Source organism: Nicotiana tabacum, chromosome 18 (genome assembly GCF_000715075.1).
Source record: "Nicotiana tabacum cultivar K326 chromosome 18, ASM71507v2, whole genome shotgun sequence".
Classification (NCBI taxonomy): Eukaryota; Viridiplantae; Streptophyta; class Magnoliopsida; order Solanales; family Solanaceae; genus Nicotiana; species Nicotiana tabacum.
This window is the reverse complement of record NC_134097.1, coordinates 122,738,612-122,763,058: the sequence shown is the minus strand read 5'-3', so window position 1 is coordinate 122,763,058 and position 24,447 is coordinate 122,738,612.

Here is a 24,447-nt window from a genome sequence, read left to right as displayed (position 1 = left end):
GGAATTCTTTCCTTGAATTCTTCCCATATCCTTTATTTTCATCTCTTTAATTCTAGTTGTTTAATTCCTTGTTGTTATTGCTTCCGCATTTACTTCTCAAATTCTTACTCTAATTTGGATTCCCGACCTAGTTGTTATCAAGTGGTACTCCCTGCGCATTGTGTGCAGATCTAGGTGCCCGAGTGGCAGAGTGAGGGTCCTCAGCTGATCCAGAGGTTGCCGGAGATTTCAAGGTAGCTGCATGACGTCTGCAGCCCTGTTTTCTCCTTCTTACCTTGTTCTTTTCCGCATTTTCTAGACTTATGTTGTATCATACAGTCAGTTGTGTAGTAGAGCTCGTGACACCAGATGTTTGGGGCTATGTAGTTTCATGTTTATTTGACATAGAGGATTTTCAGGTGTGTGGTTCTAGTGTTTTCGCACCTGCTGTAGGGAACCGCAAGTGCGGGTTCGAATATGCGGACGACGAATCGCAGAAGCAGTTTTTGGGAGAAAGTCTAGGGTCACAGGTGTGAGGGGAGTTCCGCATCTGCGACGCCCGCAGGTGCAAGGGAAGGAAGTGCAGGAGCGGTCTGGGACCGTAGAAGCGGATGAGGAGCTGCAGGAGCGCACACGCAGGTGCGACCTCATGATCGCAGAAACGGACGAGGTGCATTAAGTGAAAAGTCGCACCTGAGATGGAAATTCTGTAGGTGCAGGACCGCAGATGCAGTTCTGGGATAGCAGAAGCGGAAATCGCTGGGAAGAAAAGGGGATTTCGAGGGTTTGAATGTTCATTTCACAAAATTCAATTTGGAGCTCGGTGGAAGGTGATTTTTCGAGGGAATTGTAGGAGATCTATTGGGTGACTAATTCTAACTCGATTTTGATCATATTACATTAATCTATTGTTGTATCCCTCATCTAATTAAAGAATTTGAGGGAGGAAGTTTGGTAAATGGGGGAAAAGTTCCCCAATTGAAAATCTGAAGTTCGAGTGGGAATTAGGCATCGGTTTTGGATGTTTTTTTGTTTGAGTGAACTCGTGAGAGACGGGTGTTTATAATTTGTAACTTTTACCCGATTTCGAGATGTGGGTCCGGGGGAGGATTTTTGGGTGTTTTCCTTTTTTTGCCTTAGCTTTGAATTCATTAGCTAAATTAGGTTCTTGTAGCTATATTTATATTATACAATTGATTTGATTAGATTTGGGTCACTCAGAGTTGGATACTCGTGGCAAGAGCATGATTTTGGATTGATTTGAGCTTGGTTCGAGGTAAGTGGCTTGCGTAACCTTGTGTGGGGGAACTCTAATACGATTTGGTACTGTTTGATAAATGAGCACCGTGTACGTGAGGTAACGAGGGCGTACACGGGTTATTTGTTGAAAACCCCAATTTTCATTAAGCAAATATTTGTTTTTCCTTTAATTGAGCAACACTAGCATATGTAACTATCTTGTTTAGCTTAGGGAAGCATGCCTACTACGTGTCTTAACTCTCTTAACTGCCTTAACTGCCTATCTGAACTCTGTGCAACATGTTTTAGTGAAACTTTCCTATTTTTTCTTGACTCGGACTTAGCCTAAATTGTGATTTCCTGCTGTAACTACTATCTCTAATTGGTTGAGCTACATATTTACTTTGGGACTATGGAACAGTATTTTGGGAGATCTCCCTGTACTGCATATCCTAATTGACGAGACACGACGCGGCGTCAACGAGCGGCTAGAGGTTTGGAGACATGCCCTTGAATCTAAAGGTTTCAGGTTGAGCAGGACGAAGACGAAATACCTAAATTTGGGGTCGAGCCAACGAAAGCAGGAGTGGAAGTGAGGCTTGACTCTCAACTTATCCCTAAGAGGGGTAGTTTCAAGTACCTTGGGTCAGTTATTCAGGGGATCGGGGAGATCGACGAGGATGTCACACATCGTATAGGGGTGGGGTGGATGAAGTGGAGGTTAGCGACAGGAGTCTTGTGTGACAAGAAAGTGCCACCATTACTAAAAGGTAAGTTTTATAGATCAGTGGTTAGGTCTGCTATGTTGTATGGGACTGAGTGTTGGCCGGTTAGGAACTCACACATCCAGAAGATGAAAGTAGCAGAGATGAGGATGCTAAGGTGGATGTGCGGGCATACAAGGATGGATAAGATTAGGAATGAAAATATTCGAGAGAATGTGGGTGTGGCCCCCATGGAGGACAAGATGCAGGAAGCAAGACTCAGATGGTTCGGGCACATTCAGAGGAGGAGCACTGATGCACCAGTGAGGAGGTGTGAGCAACTGGCTGTGGTGGGCACGAGGAGAGGTAGAGGGAGACCTAAGAGTATTGGGAGAGGTGATTAGGCGTGACATGACATGACTTGGGATTACTGAGGACATGGCCCTTGACAGGGAATTGTGGAGGTCGAGCATTAAGGTTGTAGGTTAGGGAAATTGTGAATATTTCTACAGCGCACTAGAGTGAGATTAGCCAGTTAGGAGTTAGTCTTAGGATGCTACTGTTCAGCTACTGATGCAGGGCTTTATCTGTTGGATATTAGAATACCTTTCATCCTATTCGTATTTCTTATATTTCTTATATTGTTGTTATTTTGTTATTTTATGTTATTTTATTATGAGTCTATTGATAGTACTAATATATCGTCTCTTGTTGCTCTCTTAAGCCGAGGGTCTCCTGGAAATAGCCTCTCTGCCCCTCGGGGTAGGGGTAAGGTCTGCGTACATATTACCATCCCCAGACCCCACTTGTGGGATTATACTAGGATGTTGTTGTTGTTGTTGTCCCTGTACTGCATATTTATTTTGGGACTACGGAACAGTATTCCGAGAGATCCCCCTGCACATTTACATTTGGGATTACGGGACGGTATCCCGGGAGATCCCCCAGCGTATTTACGTTTGGGACTACGGGACGGTATCCCGGGAGATTCCCTGTTGTTATATCTGTGTATTGAACTGTTGTTTTCTGTGATTTCATTCTCGTTAAGTCTTAGTATTTATCCTTATTGAAATATTTCAATCTGCTTCATTTTATTATATACTGTGCTGATCTCGTCACTACTCGATCGAGGTTAGGCTTGGCACTTATTGGGTACCGTTATGGTGTACTCATGCCCTTTTCTGCACATGTTATATGTGTGCAGATCCAGGTACCCCTTACCAGTCACATCACCAGTAAGACGAGCCAGATATAGAGACTTCAAGGTATATCTGCCGCATCCGCAGACCTCAAAGTCCCTATCTATTCCACCCCATGTCAACCTCTCTTGTATCTTTCTTCTTGTGATAGACTCTGGATTATGGGAGTACAATTTCTTTCTTTGGCTTGTGACTTATGACATTCCAGATTTTGGGAGAGAGTTTAAATATTGTTCGGAAGTGATTAATGTACATGCCGAGCGGCATCTCATTTTCTTGTTTAAAATTTACTTATTAGTTGTTAGCTTTTATGTTTTCGTCCTTTATTCCGCAAATGTTAGGCTTACCTAGTCGTAGAGACTAGGTGCTGTCATGACAATTCACAGAGGGAGAAACTGGGTCGTGACAACTTTAGATTTGATATACCTCTTCAAACAAATTAAATAACCATCACAAATATATCAAAGTAGAGCAATGGTGCTAAATTTATAAGAAAAGCAATATTTTATAATATGGGATGAAGCACTTATGGCTAAGTGTCAAATGATCGAAATAATTGGCCGGAGTTCTTGAGATATATTGGATATTAATGAACCGTTTGGTGGAAATCAATGGTTTGAGAGGTAATTTATATCAAGTACTACCAGTAGTCCAAAATCGACAAAAGCAGAGACTGTAAAAGCTACCTTGCCTAAGTTATACTTCTGGTTAGTCGGTTCGAATCTGGAATGGTTTTGGTAAGGTTTGAGACACTTAGTCTCTAAAGTTAGCCTTTGAGTTGGAAAGTCAACTGGAAGTTGACTTGTGAGCATTTGATCTCGGAGTTTGGTTTTTATGATTCAGATAGCTTCGGGAGGTGATTTGGGACTTAAGGGCGTGATTGGAATGAGTTTTGGAGGTCCGGAGTAGATTTAGGCTTGAATTGGCGAAATTGAAATTTTGGCGTTTTCCGGTTGATAGGTTCTTTTGATATAGGGGTCGAAATGGAATTCCAGAAGTTGGAGTAGGACCGTTGAGTTCTTTGGGATGTGAGTGCAAAATTTCAGGTCATTCAGACGTGGTTTGATAGACTTTTTGATCAAAAGCGGAATTCGGAATATTTTTGGAACCTTAGGCTTGAATCCAATGTTATTTGGTTGATTCGATGTTGTTTGAGGTGTTTTGGATTGGTATAAGTTTGGATAGTGGAATATGACTTGTTCATGCTTTTGGTTGAGGTCCCGGGGGCCTCGGGGTGATTTCGGGTTGTTTACGGGAGATTTTTGAGTTGGGTTTGGCATCTGAAATTTTCTATTGCTGTCATAACTGCACTTGCGGCTAGGGGACCGCAAGTGCGGACTCGCAGAAACAGATTTGGAGCCGCAGATGTGGCCACAGGCGAAGAGAGCAGAAGACACATATGCGGGAGGTGAGCCGCACCTGCGGGCCCGCAGATGCGGAGTCTGGGTCGCAGGTGTGGAATGGGGACTTAAGTGAAAAAAACTGCAGAAGCGGAAGTAGACCGCAGGTGCGAAAAGCCTGTGTGAGAAAGTATAAAAGAATTCCTTCGCGATTTTTGGTCATTTTTCTCAATATTTCATTTGGGGTGAAGCTTTTGGGAGCAATTTCAAAGGAGATTTTCAGAGGGATTCATAAAGGTAAGGTCCTTGGCTCCTAAGCTCGGTATTATGATGATTTTTATCGTTGTTAGCATGAAAATTTAAGGGAAAATAAGTGGTAAATTAGGGGTTAGGGCTTGGTTAATTGGAGAGCTTTGAGTGGTGATTTGAGGGACCATTTGAGGTCCGATTTTGGTACTTTTGATCGTGGCGGAATAAGGATTCTACTGATGTAAAATTTGTCGAATTCCTAGATGTGGATCCGGGGGTCGGGTTTAGTCAATTTCGGATTTTGTGTTGTAATTTGATTATTTTCGAGTGGGCTTTGTTCCCTTAGTATATTTTGATGGTTATATACTGATTTTTGTTAGATTCGGGGCATTTGGAGGCCAAATCAAGAGGAAAAGGCATCACGGGCTAGGATTTTGCTTGGCTTGAGGTAAGTAACACTTCCAAACTTGGTTCTGAGGGTTCGAAACCCCGAACAATGTGTTCTATGATTACTATTGAGGTGATGCAATGCCAAGTGGCGGGTGTGTGGGCATGCACCGTGATAAATGCGGCTTGGATCATTCTATGGCACCGCTTAGTGACTTCTTTGTGTTGATAACCGTGTTGTAATTATGTGTTTAAGTTAATAAAGTGCAAATCATGCTAGTTATCATGTTAAAGATTCACACCATCATTGTTGAGACCCGAGAGGTCATTTCTTGCTGTCATGTCATTAGTTTCATTTATAATCTATACTCAGTCCTATTCATGCATATTATATCATGCCTCAGTCTCGATTATTCTTAATTAACATATCATTGTTCGGGCTCGTATCATGACATTGTTAGCCCGTGTGTGTGAGACTGGAGTGTATTGACTGAGTGAGGCTGAGAGCCTGATATTGATTGATAGTATGAGATTGGGCTGCACACCGCAGCGAGATATTGAACAAGCCTTCGTTGGCTTTGTTATAGCGCTTGGGCTAATGAGAAAAGCCTCTCCGGAGTCTTTACACCCCCAGTTAGCGTAGATGATGAGATTTAGGGATGGATCTTCCCCGGAAATGGATCTTGTCCAAAGTATTATACCGGGAGATGGATCTTCTCCATGAGGTTGGATTGGCCTGTTTCCTCGGTACTGGATGACTGAGGTCAGTGATGTATATTCTGGGATGGACCTTCCCTGGGCCGGATGCCCATATATAGTACCGAGGGGTGGAATATTTTTGAGCGGAGTTTCATTGCACATTGATCATGCTAGTTGTGCATTGTATATGAAAAATCCCTAAGTTTTGAACTTCGTACTATCACTTGCATTTAAATTCTGTTGAACTTTACTTGAATTGTAAGCATGTCTACATTTCTGTACAATTAACTGTTGCAACATGTTGAGGTTTGGTTCGTCACTACCGTCAGTCCATAGTTTGGACTTGTTATTTATTGAGTTGGTGTACTCACGTTACCCCTGCACCCCGCGTGCAGATCCAGGTATCTCGGGGCATAGTAGCGGCTACTGATTTCCTTGTGAGGACTTTCATTTGGAGATTGCGAGGTAGCTGCTTGGCGACCGCAGTTCCGCCTTCTCCTTTCCTTATCTTCCTTTAGTTTATATGTTTTGGATATTCTCAGACCGTGTTGGTCATGTTATCTCGACAGTTGTATTAGTTTTTGGCTCATGACTTAGTGACACCCGAGGTTGGGATTGTATTTCTTTCCGCTGAATTTTTGGATTTCTACTCTTACCTTATTGAACTTATGTTAAAACTATGATTAATTTTTAAGTTTTTTTTTTTGAAAAATGAAAATTTTGGGAATAAGTGGATGGCCTAGTATCACGATAGGTGCCATCACGACATGGCTAGAGTTTGAGTCGTGACATGCTGGTATCAGAGCCTAGGTTACATAGGTCTCATAAGTCATGAGTAGGTTTAGTAGAGTCTCGTGGATCGATACGAAGATGTCTGTATTTATCCTTGGGAGGCTGTAGAACCTTTAGGAAAACTTCATATTCTTGAATTCTTGTTGTGCGGATATGTTGAATCCGAGTACTAATCTTTTGATATTCTATTCTCTCACAGATGGTGAGGACACGTGCTACCGGTCAGGATAGACGACCACCAGTACCACCAACTGGGGGCACTAGAGGGCGAGGACGCAGTCGAGGCCGTGGTAGGGGCAGGGGTTTGGCCTGTGCAGTAGCTAGGGTAGAACTTGCAGATCCACCCGCCGCCCTAGTTCATGATCAGGCTCCAGCGGGAGATGTTCCAGCAGTACCAGCTTAGGCACCGACTGTGCCTATTGTTATTCCGGGTCTCCAGGAGACTTTGGCTAAGATTCTGACTGTGTGCACCAGTCTTGCTCAGGTAGTCGCAGTTTCCACTACAATAGCTACTTCTTAGGCCGGTGGAGGCACTCAGACTCCCGCGGCCCGTACACCCGAGCAGGTTGTTCAGGGACTCCAAACACCGGAGACACCACCAGCCCATCTGGTTGCACCTGCTCAGGATTTTGTGGTTCTAGTTATGCCTGACGAGGAGAAGCGTCAATTGGAGAGGTTTTGTAGACTTCAGCTTCCGACTTTTAGTGATGTAGAGGGCGAGGATGCCCAGGGTTTCTTGGATAAGTGTTAGAGGATGTTACGTGCAACAGGTATTTTGGAGACAAGTGGGGTCTCTCATTTACTACTTTTTAGTTTTCCGGGGCTGCCTTCACTTGGTGGGAGGCTTATGAGAGGCATAGGCCTGTTGGTGCACCACCCCTTACTTGGCATCAGTTCTCCATTCTCTTCTTAGAGAAGTATATACCACATTCCTGCAGAGAGGAGGTGCGCAGGCAGTTCGAGCAACTGTGATAGGAGGGCATGTCCGTGATGCAGTATGAGATGAGGTTCTTCGAGTTGGCCCGTCATGCTATCTAGCTAGTTCCCACAGACAGGATGTTTGTTGATGGCCTCAACTATCAGCTACGGATTTTTCTGAACAGAGAGAGAGTGTCAGGCGCTTCTTATGAGGAGGTGGTTGACATAGCAAGAGAGATTGAGTCAGTTCGTTGCCAGGAGCGAGAGGAGAGGGAGTCCAAGAGGCCTCGGGGATCTGGTAGCTTTGGGGGTTCTTCTTCGGGAGGCCAGTTCTGACACAGCAGAGGTCGTTCATTCAGACATACTCAGCCATCCCGTTTAGGTCATCGTGGTGGGTCATCTGGCCATGGTTCTCACAGTTCACATCAGGGACACTCGTCTCTCAGTGCCCTTCCAGTATAGAGTTCGACTCATGCACCATTAGTTCAGGGCTCATCTATGCCTGGTTCTTCTAGTGGACATCCCGGTGCTTAGGGCTCCCTTCAGTCCCCACCGCCACTTGCTGCGAAGGGTTGTTTCGAGTGTGGAGATTTGGGTCATATCAAGAGGTTATGTCCCCGTCTTACGGGTGGTTCATCCCAACAGAGGAGTCAGCTTTTGGCTTCAGCACTAGTTACTTCCCCACCCACTTAATCAGCTCGGGGTGGAGGTCAGTCACCTAGGGGTCGCCCAAGAGGGGGAGGCCGATCAGGTGGTGGTCAGGCCCGTTTCTATGCCCTCCCAGCCAGACCAGATGTTATTGCTTCAGATGATATGATTACAGGTATTATATCAGTCTGCCACACAAATGCCTCTGTATTATTTGATCCCGGTTCCACCTTTCCTTATGTATTATCATATTTTGACCATTATTTGGATATGCCCTGCGAGTCTCTTGTTTCATCTGTTCATGTATCTACTCCGGTGGGCGACACTATTGTTGTGGACCGTCTATATCGATCATGTGTAGTGATTATTGGGGGTTTGGACACCCGAGTGGATCTCTTGTTGCTCAGTATGGTAGATTTTGATGTGATATTGGGCATGGACTGGTTATCTCCGTATCGTGTCTGGAATGTCATGCTAAGCGAGTGACATTGGCTATGCCAGGGTTGCCACAAATTGGGTGGCGAGGTTCGACTGATTATGTTCCCAGTAGGGTGATTTCATTTCTGAAAGTCAGTGGATGGTTGGGAAGTGTTGTCTTTCATACTTAGTGTTTGTGAGGGTTGTTAGTGCAGAGACTCCCAACATTGATTCTGTTCCAGTTGTGAAGGATTTTCCTGATGTGTTTCCTACAGACCTGTCGGGCATGCCACCAGACAGGGATATTGATTTTGGTATTGACCTGGTGCCGGACACTCAGCCCAATTCTATTCCACCATATCGTATGGCACCAGTGGAGCTGAAAGAGTTGAAGGAGCAGCTTCAGGAACTCCTTGATAAGGGGTTCATTTGGCCTAGTGTGTCGCCTTGGGGTGCGCCTGTTTTATTTGTGAAGAAAAAGGATGGAACAATGAGGATGTGCATTGATTACAAGCAGTTGAACAAAGTAACAACAAGTATCCTTTGCCTCGTATCGATGATTTATTTGACCAACTTCAGTGAGCGAGAGTGTTCTTCAAGATTGATCTCCGTTCAGGTTATCACAAATTGAAGATCAGGGACTCGGATATTCTTAAGACAGCCTTCAAGACCAGATATGGTCATTATGAGTTCCTTGTTTTGTCTTTTGGGTTGACCAATGCTCATCAGCGTTCATCATTTGATGAACAGCGTGTTTCGGCCTTATCTCGGCTCGTTCGTGATTGTTTTCATTGATGATATTCTGGTATACTCTCGAAGTCAGGAGGAGCACGCGGAGTATTTGAGAGTTGTGTTGCAGAGATTGAGGGAGGAGAAGTTTTATGCAAAATTCTCCAAATGTGAGTTTTGGCTCAATTCAGTGGCTTTCTTGGGGCATGTGGTGTCCAGCGAGGGTATTCAGGTTGATCCGAAGAAGATAGAGGTTGTTCAGAGTTGGCCCAGACCGTCCTCAGATACAGAGATTCGCAGTTTTCTTAGTTTGGCGGGCTATTAAACCGGTTCATTTAGGGATTTTCATCTATAGCATCACCCTTGACCAAGTTGACTCAGAAGGGTGCTCCATTAATGTGGTCGGACGAGTGCGAGGCAAGCTTTCAAAAGCTCAAGACTGCTTTGACTACAGCTCTAGTGTTAGTGTTTCCATCAGCTTCAGGTTCTTATACAGTATATTGTTATGGTTCGAGAGTTGGTATTGGGTGTGTGTTGATGCAGGAGGGTAGAGTGATTGCTTATGCTTCTCATCAGTTGAAACCCCATGAGAACCCCATTCATGATTTGGAGTTGGTTGCCATTGATCACGCGTTGAAGATATTTATTTGTTGAGGCATTATTTGTATGGTGTGTCTTGTGAGGTGTTTACTGATCATCGTAGCCTCCAGAACTTGTTCAAACAGAAGGATCTCAATTTGAGGCAGCGGAGATGGTTGGAGCTGCTAAAGGATTATGATATTACTATCTTGTACCATCCGGGAAAAGCCAATGTGGTTACCGATGCCTTGAGTAGGAAGGCAGTGAGTATGGGAAGCCTTGCATTTATTCTTGTTGGGGAGAGGCCTCTTACAGGTGATGTTCAGGCCTTGGCCAATCGGTTCGTGAGGTTGGATATTTCGGAGCCTAGTCGAGTATTGTCTTGTGTGATTTCTCGGTCTTCCTTATTTGATCACATCAGAGAACGCCAGTATGATGATCCTCATTTGCTTGTCCTCAAGGACAGAGTTCAGCACAACGATGCCAGAGATGTGACTATTGGTGATGATGGGGTGTTGATGATGCAGGGCCGGATATGTGTGCCCAATGTGGATGGGCTTCGGGAGTTGATCTTGGAGGAGGCTTCCAGCTCGTGATATTCCATCCATCCGGGTGCCGTGAAGATGTATCAGGATTTGAGACAACATTATTGGTGGAGAAGAATGAAGAAGGATATTGTGGGATTTGTAGCTCGATGTCTCAATTGTCAGCAGGTGAAGTATGAGCATCAGAGACCGGGTGGCTTACTTCAGCAGTTGGATATTCCAGAGTGGAATTGGGAGCGAATCACTATGGACTTCGTAGTTGGGCTCTCACGGACTTTGAAGAAGTTTGATGCTAATTAGGTGATTGTGGATCGGCTGACCAAGTCTTTGCACATTATTCCTGTGTGTACGACCTATTCTTTAGAGCAGTTGGCAGGGATCTATATCCGAGAGATTGTTCATTTGCATGGCGTCCCGGTTTCCATCATCTCAGATAGAGGTACTCAATTTACTTCGTAGTTTTGGAGAGCCGTGCAAAGAGAGTTAGGTACTCAAGTTGAGTTGAGCACAACTTTTTATTTACCGTAAAAATGGTAATAACAATTAAGTTTGATATGGGATTCTAAAAATACGTGATTTTTTTATGCTAGTTTGTTAAGCAGTTGATGCTATGTATGTGAGACTTAGAAATGAAATAAGAGTAAGGAACGAAGTGATAACCAAACCGATAGGCCAATTATCAGGGCCTCGAGCTTGTCGATTCGGGACCTCGTGGTCGATTCCGAAGCTTAGCTGGAAGCTATCGAAGGTAATCGAAATACGACTAACAGTTGTAGTAAAATTAATGAAAGCTCTTTATGGCCAATGATAAGCAATAAATGATGAACAATAAATGAAGATAATAAATGGAAGCAATAATATCAAGAGAATATATTAGAGAGTAAAGAGAATGTTTCTTGTATATTTCGTGTGGAGCAACTGAGACAACATGGGTTTAGAAAATGACAAGGATCCCCTTTATATAGGAGGGGAATCCCAACAAAGTACAAAATACATTAATGACAAAGAAGTGGAGATGGGACAGCTAGATGACACCCTGATTCGGGTTTAGAGTAGCTGTCTAGACTCTGTCAGTCCTTGCCGTGTACCTTGGGAACTCCCCATTTCTACCATTGCCGTAATCATCACTGCCCCAAGGCCGGGCGTCGATGACCCTCGAGGGAGGGTACTTAGCTATGGCCTCGAGCCTTCGAGGTGATCTTCTGAAGTGTCTTACTGGCGAGAAATTGGACCCTCCGATTTCACCGTATACAGATAGTCCCTGCATTTCCTAGAACAAAGCAATAGGAAACGATTATGAGCTTCTATTTCGAGGGCATCATCATTGTGACGTCAGCCTATCAGAGCATTAAATGCCATGCCCACAAAACTGCGCAAGGGTCGTCGTTAAACACGACTATTGAGAAGCCCACGAACCGCTACTAGTTCGTCCCTTCCGCTCCCCATACGACTCCTATAAATGCATTAATTGTTGGATAATTCTTACTTTCCCTACTACTTTAGATTTGCAAATCCAGACCCATCCCTACTTGCATCCTTTCTCCTTACTTTCTTAGAGAAATTTTGCCATCATCATGGCTAGAACCTCCAAGGTGGTTCTTCATCTCGAACCTCTAAAGGGAAACCAAAAGGGATACCCACCGTGGGACAATGTACTCCCACCAAGCTTGATATGTCGAAGGACTTTACTGTCGACAATCCCTCGTCTACACCGGGCCTATGTGAACACGTATCCCAGTACATTAGTGTTGTGACCAACATAGGGTCGGTAAAGAAAGACTGCCGATGGAGGGAGGCAGTGAAGGTGGATATTCCTAGCCCCGATGAGAGTATAACGGATTACAAGGCTGGCTTCCTTCATGTATATACTTACCCGTTCACTTTGGGTCCTGTCGATCCTTCTAAATCCCCTCCCCGCGGAGATAGATCCGGTTATCCTTGATTTTTATGACAAGTATCAAGTGATGCTCGGTCAAATCTATCCTTCTTTCTGGAGGATAGTGTTGATGCTCCGCCATTTCTCCGATGGGGTTGAGGATGAGACCTTTACCCTCGACCATTTGATTAGGTTGTACAGCCTTCAATTTTATCGAGGTTTGATTAGGCTTCACCCCCGATCCAAAAAATCATTTTTCTCGAGCACCAACGAGGAGAAGGATCGAGGGTGAATGAGTAGGTTCGTCAAGGTGAAGACCTCGGACATCATTCCGGCTGGGAGGATGCCTTTCCTGGAGAAGTGGAACACACAGCGTAAGCATTTTTTCCCTCTGACATGTTGTGTGATTTTCTTTCCTTTCTTCCGGAGAAATGACCTCTTTTGGGTTTCTACAGCTACCGCTTGGTATCCCGAAGCGTTCCCAGATTTGCTGGGATGGATCGAGCGGTTGGACACCTTCCCATATCTTGTTCGGTCCTGCCCTGACCTTGCTAAGAAGCGGTGGGTGGCCAAGAATCATGGTAAAGCTTCATTGCCACCTATGCCTTAGATTTATGTTTTTCCCAGTATCCTTTGTGCTGATAAGTTATGGTCATTGCGCTTGTGCAAGCCTTGGTGAGAATATGTGGATAAGGTGGCCCCCTGGTGGCGAGGTGGGAACTTCGGAGCCCGCCAAGGATAAGAAAAGGAAAGGTAAGGCGGCAACCGATCCTCCCGTGATAAAGAAACCTAAGTCACGCGAGCCTCAAGACGTTACTAGGACCTCAGTTTCAACTGCCGGAGCAAGCCACGGCGCTGAGGATGAGGATGATGATGATGACGAGGTCGTGGATGGTTTGGTACAAAGGACGAGGTCGGGCGCGGGAGCCTCGCAGGTGCCTCGACCAGAGGCTGCTGAATCGGGAATGGCCAACTCGGGTCGATCCCGTGAATTGAAGACCCTCGAGGAGGGTGTCAATGTTGTCCCGGATCTCATCACCGGATTTGGTGCAACTTTCGCTAGGAGGGACTATTGCCTCTAATCCTGAGGAGTCGGGACTCGGAGCTTTCCCGGGGTAGGAGCTACCCATTGGAGACATCAATGACATAGATGGTTTCAGTTTGGGCCCTTAGTTCTCGTTAGGGGAGTTAAGGGATGCTCAAGACGCGAATACCACCAAAGCCGGGGGTCCTCTCAAGGGGCGCTTGACAATATTCTTGATGATGTTAGCGAGAACATCGATCTTGACGCTCCCAGCTCTGTCAAGGCGACGGAGAGATTCATGCAGCAGGTGATATCTACTTTATGTATATTTCCTTTAGTCTCGAGCATTTTTCTTCGTTCTGCTAACTCTTCTATTTTGCTACAGTGCAAGGAGATGTATGATCATGCCCTCTCCAGGCTTAATGAGGAGCTTTCATGCCGTGAGAAGGAGCTTGAGAGGCTGACCTTGGGACTGCGAGAGTCGGAGGCTTACTCTTCCAGAAAGGAGAAAGAGTCAGGCGAGCTTCAGGCTGCTTTGGAGAGAGCACTCCGAGAGAAGGCTGCTCTTGCTGAGCAGGTATTTTGTTGCGCATGAGTCCGCCCTTTGTTCTCATAATCCGATACCAACTGGTTTACCTTTTCCCTCGCAGATTAAGCAAAGGGATTTGATGATCAGACAAAAGGATACGGAGATCCTCGAGCTGAGGGAACGAAATGGGATGACGGCCTCGGAGTTGGCATCGACCCATGATCTTCTTCAAAATGCTCGAGAGGAGGTTGCTGTGCTGAATTCGGCCAAGTCTCGAGATTGAAGGCAAGGTTGCTACTTCTCTGCAGGATGCAGCAACAGCGAATCAAATAGCATGTAACATATCGATAGGGGTCGAGCTGAAACTTGCTCGGGCTATCGAGCATGCTAGTGCGAAGGCGAGGAGAGAAGCCTTGGAGAGGGTCAGAACCTAAAGTGTCGATCTTTCAGCCGATATTGAGGAGGCTCGAGAGTTGGAGAGAAAGTCGGCACTCTTGATCACTCCAGATGAGGATTCTAGAGATGGTTCGGAGGATAGCGGCAATGAAGAGTAGGCCTTGTGTCGCTTTTGCTTGCTTTTTTTTTTCTATGCTTGTACTCCTGGGGGAATGAGTCTTGTAAAGACGTCCCTTGTAAATATATTTTTGGCAAGTAAAAAGGGTTTTTCGGCCCCAAGTATTTCCATTCTTTATATCTCCTTGCTCTTGCTGAGTTATTCTTCTAATTTTAATATTAATTCTTTGGAGCCCATTCTTGGAGTAATCGAGACCCCTGAAATTGGGTCTTGTATTGAAGTTGGGTTGACAGCTTCTTTGGGGCCGATGCTTGTAACAGCAGGAAACCCCCGAGGCATCGATACCTCTCGACTTTCGTGGGGTAGCGGCATTCATGCGATTGGATAGAGGGACCCCCGGGGTGATCCCAGGTGGTCCCGCTAGTGCATTTCCCAAGGAAAAAGTGAAGTTACCATGGTCAGAATTAATTGGCCCTTTGGGTAGGCGAGCGGCCGCTGCTTTGCCCCTATATATTCATTCACTTGCTTCTCCAGTGGAGATTCTGCTACTCTGAGTAACTATTTATTTCATAGAACTTGGTGCTTTGTGATATTTCTCCCGTCGTTTCAACTCAAAATCTTTGCCCAAATCTGCATCCTCCTCCTCCTATTTTATCGTAGCCATGACTGCTACGTTGACATCCCATCAAGGAGAGGGGAGTTCTGCCTCTGTTCCGTATCCGGTCGGTGGTACACCGCTGGTGCCTAGTGAGCGGGCCTCAAGGTGCTTTGTCTCAAGGAGAGACTTTACGTTGGAGAGACCTCCCAATGTTCAAGGAAATCGGGAGCACGCATCGAGGTTCATCTCATTAGTAGGGGAGAAACACCTTGAAATGATCAGAAAAGACTGTGGATGGGGAGAAGGAGTGGTGCTACAAGTACCTTCCTCTGAGGAGAGAATCATGACCTATGTCGAGGGGTTTTTGAGCATGTACACGCATACTTTTATGTCGGGTCCCCCTGACCAGATCATGCTTGAGTTCTGTCAAAGATATCAGGTTAGCTTGGCGTAGGCTCACCTATCCCTTTGGAAGATAGTGCAGACGATAAGATACTTTGCAGATAAGTCCGAGCTCGAATTTATCATCAGTCATCTCGTGAGGTTATATTGGCCACTGCGTTATCGGGGTTTGATTACTCTGCAGTGTGGATCCACCCGGTCTCCTGCCGTTAATGGTGAAGAGGACGAGGACCGAGGATGGATGAGCCGATTCGTTCGTGCACGGACGATCAATATCATTCCTGGAGAGTTTCTGCCCTTTCATGAGAAATGGAATTTCACACGTAAGTGACATACCTATATTTTTATCACTCTGTTCTTGAGGCGGGCTCCATAACGACATTTCTCTGTTCTATTTTTTGTAGCGTCTCCTTGGTTTCCGAACGAGGTCAATGATTTGGCCGAATGGTCTCATAAGCTGGCAGCTTGTTCGACCTATGATAAGCGCCGGTGGCGAGACCTGTCCAAGGGGAGATGGGAGGCAAAGCTTCATGGTAGGCATTTGGTGGCTTATTTCCCCACAATTGTACTTTTTCCTTTTTAGCGTACTAATTTAGCCACCACAGGTATTGGAGATTTTTCTGAGATGAGGCCATGCCCTCTAGGGGAGGAGAAGAGACTACCGACCTAAAGGTCAAGGGTCGAGGGTCGATGATAAACGAAAAGGGTCTCCGGGGTGCGAGGAGGCTCGCGGAGGGACAAGCCCTTCTCAGCAGTTCAAAAGAGGCGATTTTACCGATCATCCGATTTCGGAGGCCTCCGTTTTTGAGAGAGCATTACCCATTTCTGCTGAGGGTATTTCGAAGGGCGAGGAGCGCGTGGTGCCTCCTTCTTTTCATACCAAAGGTGCTTCGGGGGACCCTAAGCCATCGGACATTGGCTCGGCCTTTGGCAAGGCTCAGCGACTCGGCTTTATGGTAAGCTTCGGTAGCCGGCATCGGACTATGGTTTCATACTCTCCCTTTCTTATTGATTTTTCTTTCGCAGGCCTTTGACAGGCTGAAGTCCGAGCTGCTTCGCTATGAGGCTAGGTTGCAGAAAGCTTCGGATAGGGAGAAATCCCTTAGGCTTCTTTGCGCGAGAAAGGAAAGCGAGCTAGTGTCCCTACGGTGTGAGGTGGATCGAAGTCGGAGCCACGAGAATCGCCTCGAGAGACAGGTATCTTGTATTTTATGTTGATGTATGCTCCTCCTTTCATTTTTGGAGATTAATGTTTTGATATTTCAGTTGGAGAGCAAAACGGAGGAGCTGGAACGAATTTGGGGCGAAGTTGGCCGGGCGAAACGTGAGTTTAATGAGCTGCAGGCCCATGTAAATGCCCAAGTTGTGGCAAAGGAAAGTGCTTCGGCTAAAGCTTCCACCCTTGAAATGCAAATCCGGACCGCTCATGCGAGTGATTCTGCGCGAGCGAACATGATCGTAAGGCTCGAGTCCGAGCTTTCAAAGGCGAAGGTCGAGGTGGTGAATGCCCGGGTCGAGGCTGTGAAGAGCAGCACTAGGGCAGACCAGAAAGCGACGGCCTATCTGAAGAATGTTGCCACTGCTAGAGCTGAGATGAGGAGAACTCTTGGTCGTGCGAGTAGTAGTAAAGAGTATGCAAAGTGCAAATCTCGGAGGAAAATTCTTGGGGAAATTCATGCTAGGGGTTTCGGTCTTTCGGAGGAGATCGAGCAAGCTAAGGCGGAGGAGTACGATGCCAAGTTCCTTCTATCTGATGCCGAAGATGGCGAGGATGGGGCCGTAGGGCCATAGTCCCCAAAGGGGACGTTTATTTTCTTTCTTTGTCTTTGTATATAGTGCTTTCACAATATGCTGTAAATGGAGCTTGTATTTTATTACATGTATGTATAAGGGGGAAACCTCGCGATTTTTGTATTTTCCAGGTCTCTTTTTGCCGAGATTTTGGCCAGATCAATTGACCTTTTAGTTGGTAGGAATCCTTAGATTCATGATATGGACCTGGGGCTCATTAGGCTGGCTTGTAGGCTCTTACACGCTTGGTCGATGTGACCTTTTATGTGGGCTGGCGACAATGGCTCTTACGCTTTGCTCTTAGGCATATTTAGTTAACTATTTTAGGTTCAGTCTCCGAATCGGGTTACGACTCGAGCTCATTCGACCCTCGAGCTTTGTATTTGTGCAGACAAGCGACAATGGCTCTTACGCCTTAGGTCTAAATGACCTTTTATGTGGGCTGACAACAATGGCAACGCCTTGGGTCGAAGCGACCTTTTATGTGGGCTGGCGACAATGACTCTTATGCCTTGGGTCGAAGCGACCTTTTATGTGGGCTTTATTTTTCCCTCGATAAGGATTTAGAAATAGTATTTGCCTGACTTTTCGACGGCTTAATAAAAGCCTCGATTGCGATTATGGCGATGATCGAGCACCTTAGAAGGTTTAGGTTGGAGGCTGAGTATCTCGAAGCCGATGTTTAGGAGCTGACATGGTCAAAGCTCTTTTGCCTATGTCGAGGGTAGCCTATTTAACCGGTTCTTTTCGAAGTAGATTCGAAGTAATTGAGGGCCTGTGATTTTGTAGCGACGGTCGGGCATCCCCGAGTCGTGTTAGTTCGGCTAGTACAACCTTGTAAGTCTCGAGTGAAGTAATTTCGACCGGAGCCTTTAAGTCCCGAGTGAAGTAGTTTCGGCATCTATATCGAGGGTATGCCTTTTTAGGGGTCTTACAAGTTCGATAGATAGCCGAAATTTTGAGATCGGGTTTATGCCTTCAGTAAGGTCTTACAAGTTTTGGATACTTGGTACAAGTATTGTTCATGCCTTGCTTGAGGTCTTACAGTATTGTTGCTACCTTATGGAGGTCTTACGAGACCGAGTCTGCCTGCTCGGGGTCTTATGGCCTTGGGTTTTTTAATAAATGGCGATTGGCGACAGTCATCAAGAGTATCTTGGCTCGGAAGCCGTTACTTGTAAACTTTTTATTTTCTCATTGAGGGCTTACAATTTCAAAGATCCTGACCTTAAGGCCGTGCATTTTTTTTTGAGATTTTGACGCCAGTCCCCGAGTATTTGGGGCACTTTCAGCCTTGGAGACGTTTCATTCCTTTCATGTTTCCTCATTGAGGGCTTATGAGCTTGGAGTCCCGACCTGGAGGTCGTTCAGGTGTTGAATTGATGACACTAGTCCCAGAGTGTTCGGGACATTTTTAGTGAAGGAGTCATTTATGCAAAGGTGTCGAGCTTCTTTTGGAGTGTGAGATGCTTTGATAAAGATATCCTTTAATTATTTGGTACAAGTGTACCTGTTTTTGCCGTCGGGGGCCCGGAGTACGGACACGGTTCATTCGACCGTTTGGCCCGGTACATCATTTTCCTATTGGGATCCCATTTGGTGTTTCTTGGCTTTTCTGAGCGGATGGCCTTCCGGGGGAATTCCCCCCAGTGTTCGAGGTTGATTGCAAAAGAAACCTTGAATACTTGTTGAGTCTTCCTTAGGTATCATGTGGATTTTGCCTCATTAAAAACCTTGCCGATAAAACCCTTTGCGGGATAAAAACTCGGTCGAAGGAAAAGAGTACAACGAATGCTTTAAAACCTTAAGGTCTTCGGGTTGGGTTACCGCTTTGACTGCTTCGGTCGGGCACCTGCATAAGGGTATAAAATGAAAAGGGAGATGTTATCCTCAGTCCTGTGGCCGTGCGTGTTGTGGAATTCGCACACTAAATTATGATTCCTTTGTGAAGGATCTGATTGTACAGGCCTGGGCCACTTGGCATCTCTGATTTTGCTGATGGCGAACACGATGAGACACATCGACGTTGAAGTTGTACTCTGATAAGCGAGGTGCCTCTGTTGGCCCCGCATTCCTATCGAATCCGACTCTATTGATGAGTCCCCGAGGATTCTGTCCTCGGTCTATCCTTCGATCATTGTGAGGTGCGTTGTGCCTCGGGGCGTTCCTTCTATCTTCGATGTACGGTTGATATCTTTCTTTGTTTGGCTTTTGCTCCTTCGCCAAGAGCTTGCTTAGGTATACTGAGCCCGAGATACTTAACCAAATTCTGACCAAATTCGACCCTGATCTTCGACTGGTATCGGTTGTGGATGTCCAACCAGGTCACAGCGGGATACTAGACCAAATTCTGTTTCAACTGCTTTGAAGCCACCGAGCTTCGTTCATTCAGACCTTGAGTGAAGGCCTATACTGCCCAGTCGTCGGAGACTAGCGGTAGTTCCATTCATTCCGTTTGAAATCAAGATATGAACTCTCGCAGCATTTTGCTCTCCCTCTGCTTGATCTTGAACACGTCAGATTTCCTTGTTGCTACTTCGATGGCACCGGCATGTGCCCTTATGAAGGAGTCTGCCGGCATGGAAAATGAGTCTATGGAGTTAGGAGCTAGGTTGTCATACCACATAATGCCCCCTTCAAGAGTGTTTCCCCGAACATTTTTAGCAAGACTGACTCGATCTCGTCGTCCCTTATGTCATTGCCCTTTACCGCACAGGTGTAGGCGGTGACATGCTCATTGGCATCCGAGGTTCCATTGTTTTTCGGAAGGTCTGGCATTCTGAACTTCTTTGGAATAGGTTTCGGAGCCGCTTCCTCTGGGAATGACCTTTGTATGAACTTCTTTGAATCCACACCTTTCAGAATCGGGGGTGCACCTGGAATTTGGTCGACCTTGGAGTTGTAGGTCTCGACCTTCTTATCGTTGGCTTCTATCATTTTCTCGCTCGATTCGATCCTTTTGGTGAGGTCCTCGAGCATTTTTACGATGACGGGATCGGTCATCGACCTGTTATCGCTCGATCTCTCCGGTATCTATTTGACTGGGGGAGCTGTCCCCGGTGCTACCGTGCTAGGAGTTATCTGGTGACTTTGGAGCTGAGCAACAGCCAGATGTTGTGCCTGCAACATTTCAAAAATAACATGAAGGCTAACCTCACGTTCTTCCCTGGTTGGGGTTATCTGAGCTTCTTGTGGATCCCCTTGGTGCACGCTCCTGTTAGTGTGGGAGCTTATGTCGATGCGTTGGGCGTCGCGTTAGACCGCGTCCACGGGGATTGGTTCTGGCACATTCCCAGGGTTCTGTGGTGGCACACCAACACTTGGAACACCCACACTATTTCTCCGTGGTCTCTAAGATTGTTGTTTACTGAGTCGGACATTTTGACCTGAAATCGAAGATCTTGGACAAGAAAAAACGTGAAAGATAACTTGCGTAGTATAGCTAAACCAGCAAGAAAATAATCACTATTATTTTTAGCCCCACGGTGGGCGCCAAACTGTTTAGCGTGAAAATGGTAATAACAATTAAATTTGATTATGGGATTCTAAAAATATGTGATCTATTTTTATGCTAGTTTGTTAAGCAGTTGATGCTATGTATGTGAGACTTAGAAATGAAATAAGAGTAAGGAACGAAGTGATAACCATACCGATAGGCCAATTATCAGGGCCTCGAGCTTGTCGATTCGGGACCTCGAGGTCGATTCCGGAGCTCAGCTGGAAGCTATTGAAGGTAATCGAAGTATGACTAATAGTTGTAGTAAAATTAATGAAAGCTCTTTATGGCCAATGATAAGCATTAAATGAAGAGAATAAATGGAAGCAATAATATCAAGAGATATATTAGAGAGCAAAGAGAATGTTTCTTGTAAATTTCGTGTGGAGCAACTGAGACAACATAGGTTTACAAAATGACAAGGATCCCCTTTATATAGGAGGAGAATCCCAACATAGTACAAAATACATTAATGACAAAGAAGTGGAGATGGGACAACAACATGACACCCTGATTCGCGTTTAGAGTAGCTGTCTAGACTCTGTCAGTCCTTGTCGTGTACCTTGGGAACTACCTATTTCTACCATTGCCGTAATCATCACTGTCCCAAGGCCGAACGTTGATGACCCTCGAGGGAGGGTACTCAGCTGTGGCCTCGAGTCTTCGAGGTGATCTTACGAAGTGTCTTTTTGGCAAGAAATTGGACCTTCCAATTTCACCGTATACACTTTTCACCCTTAGACGGACGGGTAGTCCGAGAGCACTATTCAGATATTGGAGGACATGTTGCGTGCTTGTGTCATTAATTTTGGATGGTCATGGGATCAGTTTCTACCACTCGTAGAGTTTTCTTACAACAACAGTTACCAGTCGAGTATTCAGATGGCTCCATATGAGGCTTTGTATGAGAGACGGTGTAGATCTCCATTCGGTTGGTTTGAGCCGGGTGAGGCTAGGTGTCACGACCCAAACCAATGGGCCGCGACGAGCACCCGGTACCTTACTCAACCGAGTACCAATGTAACATATCTTTCTTATTACATCAATATGTACGTGACATATGGGCCAAATAGACCAACATGATCATTTATAAACTCAAAACATAGGCCGGTCGTATTTTACCCCAAAATGCCAAACTTTGACGAAAATTCATTTTCTTTGACTTGCTTCCCCTTTCACCTTCACGAATTTACTTATCACCTGTGAAATAGCATAATCCTTATAATTTCCAAATAATCTTTTACTTGGACTGATATCAATTACCTTACGACAAATTCAATGTACAATACTTGAGGGTGCAACATCGTCGTAACATAATACTGCGAAGCATGACATCACCGTAATGTAATATTTTTGTGTGCAATACTGTCGTAACTTTATACTGCAAAGCGTAACATCATCGTAATGTAATACTGCAAAGCGTAACATCATCGTAATATATTACTGAAGGGTGTAACATCATCGTAATATATTACTGCAGAGCATAACATCGACGTAATATTGCGGGGCGTAACACTAGGCTTTTGGGTACAGACTTAGTGCAGGATGCTTTAGACAAGGTATGTATGGCTGACTCCATTCTTCTTATAATCAAATCATTGGTGTTTGAATACTTGATATGAGTCCCTTACTTGATCATATGGAATTGATTACTTAATGTGATATGTTGAAAGTTTTTTGTTCTATGTGTTACCATGTCACCATGCTACTTGAAAATGTGAATTATGAGCCTACATGGTCCTTCTATTATGTGTGCAATTCATTACGTGTTGGTTCCCGTCAAAATGGAAGATGATGTTATTGAACGAATAAAAAGGGGAAAAGACTCCAAATGTAACATGAGCCGAAGTGTTAAGAATTATGAAATAAATGATGGAAATGAAATGTGAACTGATGAATTAACTGAATTGGTTATGTTTGTGTTTATAGTTTCAATTGCTAATGAACTTGAGATATATGATTTCTAAAATATGTACGTTGGTAATTGGTGATGATCCTTGAAATTAAAAGAAGTGAAAGTATGGAATGTGAAACACGGCCATCGTGCCATGAATAGAGAAACTTGTGAAAGGCCCAGAGAGCCAAGGAAATATTGCTATTGTGAGAGGTTGGAAATGTTAATAAAGATTTGTACAACGTGAAAGATTCTGAGATGATTGCATTCCTATATGTGTATATGTGTTACCTTTGTGTGCAAATTCATATAATAGAAATACATATATAATAATATTTTTGGGAGATCGATAGTCACCGAGGAAGGGTAGGTTGAAATAACCTAACCCTGAAACTACACGTGCCGGTGTAGGGTGCATTGTGGAATATTGGGATGATATTGTTGGTAAATATGGATACGTCGAACCACAAGGCACTGTGGTAAGACGGCTTAGCCGATCAGGCCAAGATCGAATGCCATGCTGCACACATAGTGGCAATTCGTGTTGGAAATTGTGATAAAAAATGTGATTGTGGTTACACCTTCAAATAAGGTGGCTTAGACGATCGGGCCGAGATCGGACTCCGTACCAAGAGTACGATGGCATTGTGAACAGTGATATCGTGACTTGTGGAATTATCGGTACTAAAGATCTCCCCAAACTAAAATATGCAATACTTTCGCAAATTCGAAAGGAGTTAATTAATATGTTTCAATTGCACATTTGGATATAATTGATTGAAATTTGTCGTTTCTGTGCCTTTCCTTTACTTGTATAGTTATTGTATTTTGAAAGATGATTTTAGCTTTACATACTACTACTATTCGACAGTACTAACGTCCCTTTTGCCCGGGACACTGCATCTTTAATGGATGCAGGTGTTTCCACAGTAGGCGGCAGCGATCAGAGATAGCGGTATGTTCCTCCCAGCAAACTTGGTGATTCCCACTTCATTTGGGGGTCCTGTGTCATTTGGTTATTGTGTATTACTCATTTGAGGTATAGCCGGGGCCTTGTTGTCGGTATTTCCATATTACTCTTCAGTTGTATTTAGAGGCTCCATAGACAGGTTGCGGGTGGTGTTGGGTATTGGAATTAAACTAGAATTATTGGTATTTGGCAAATATGTTTTTCATCATATCTACAAAGATTGTAATATTCTGGATATTATGGTTGAAACTGGTAATGAAAACAAAAATGGAAAGTTAATGGAATATTTATACAGTATGGTTGATAGAATTTATCTCCTATCTATTCATAAATTGGTTTGGGTAGAATGAAACCTAACAGACTTGCTCAGTCAGGTTTACTCGGTTGAGCGCCGATCGCGCTCCTTGGTTTTGGGGCGTGACATTATGTTATCTCGAACAATTGTGTTAGCTTTTGGCTTGACTTATGACACCCGAGGTCGGGATTGTATTTCTTTCCGCTGGATTTTTGGATTTTTACTCTTATCTTATTGAACTTATGTTAAAACTATGATTTTCTTTAAGTTTTATTTGAAAAATGGAAAATTTGGGAATAAGTGGCTGGCCTAGTATCACGATTGGCGCCATCACGACATGGCTAGATTTTAGGTCGTGACATGTTGGTATCAGAGCCTAGGTTATATAGGTCTCACAAGTCATGAGCAGGTTTAGTAGAGTCTCGTGGATCGGTACAGAGACGTCTGTATTTATCATCGGGAGGCTGTAGAACCTTTCGGAAAATTTCATATTCTTGAATTCTTGTCGTGTGAATTTGTTGAATCCAAGTACTAAACTTCTGCTATTCTATTCTCTTATAGATGGTGAGGAAACGTGCTACCGGTCAGGATGGACGACCACCAGTACTACTAGTTGGGGCCACTAGAGGTCGAG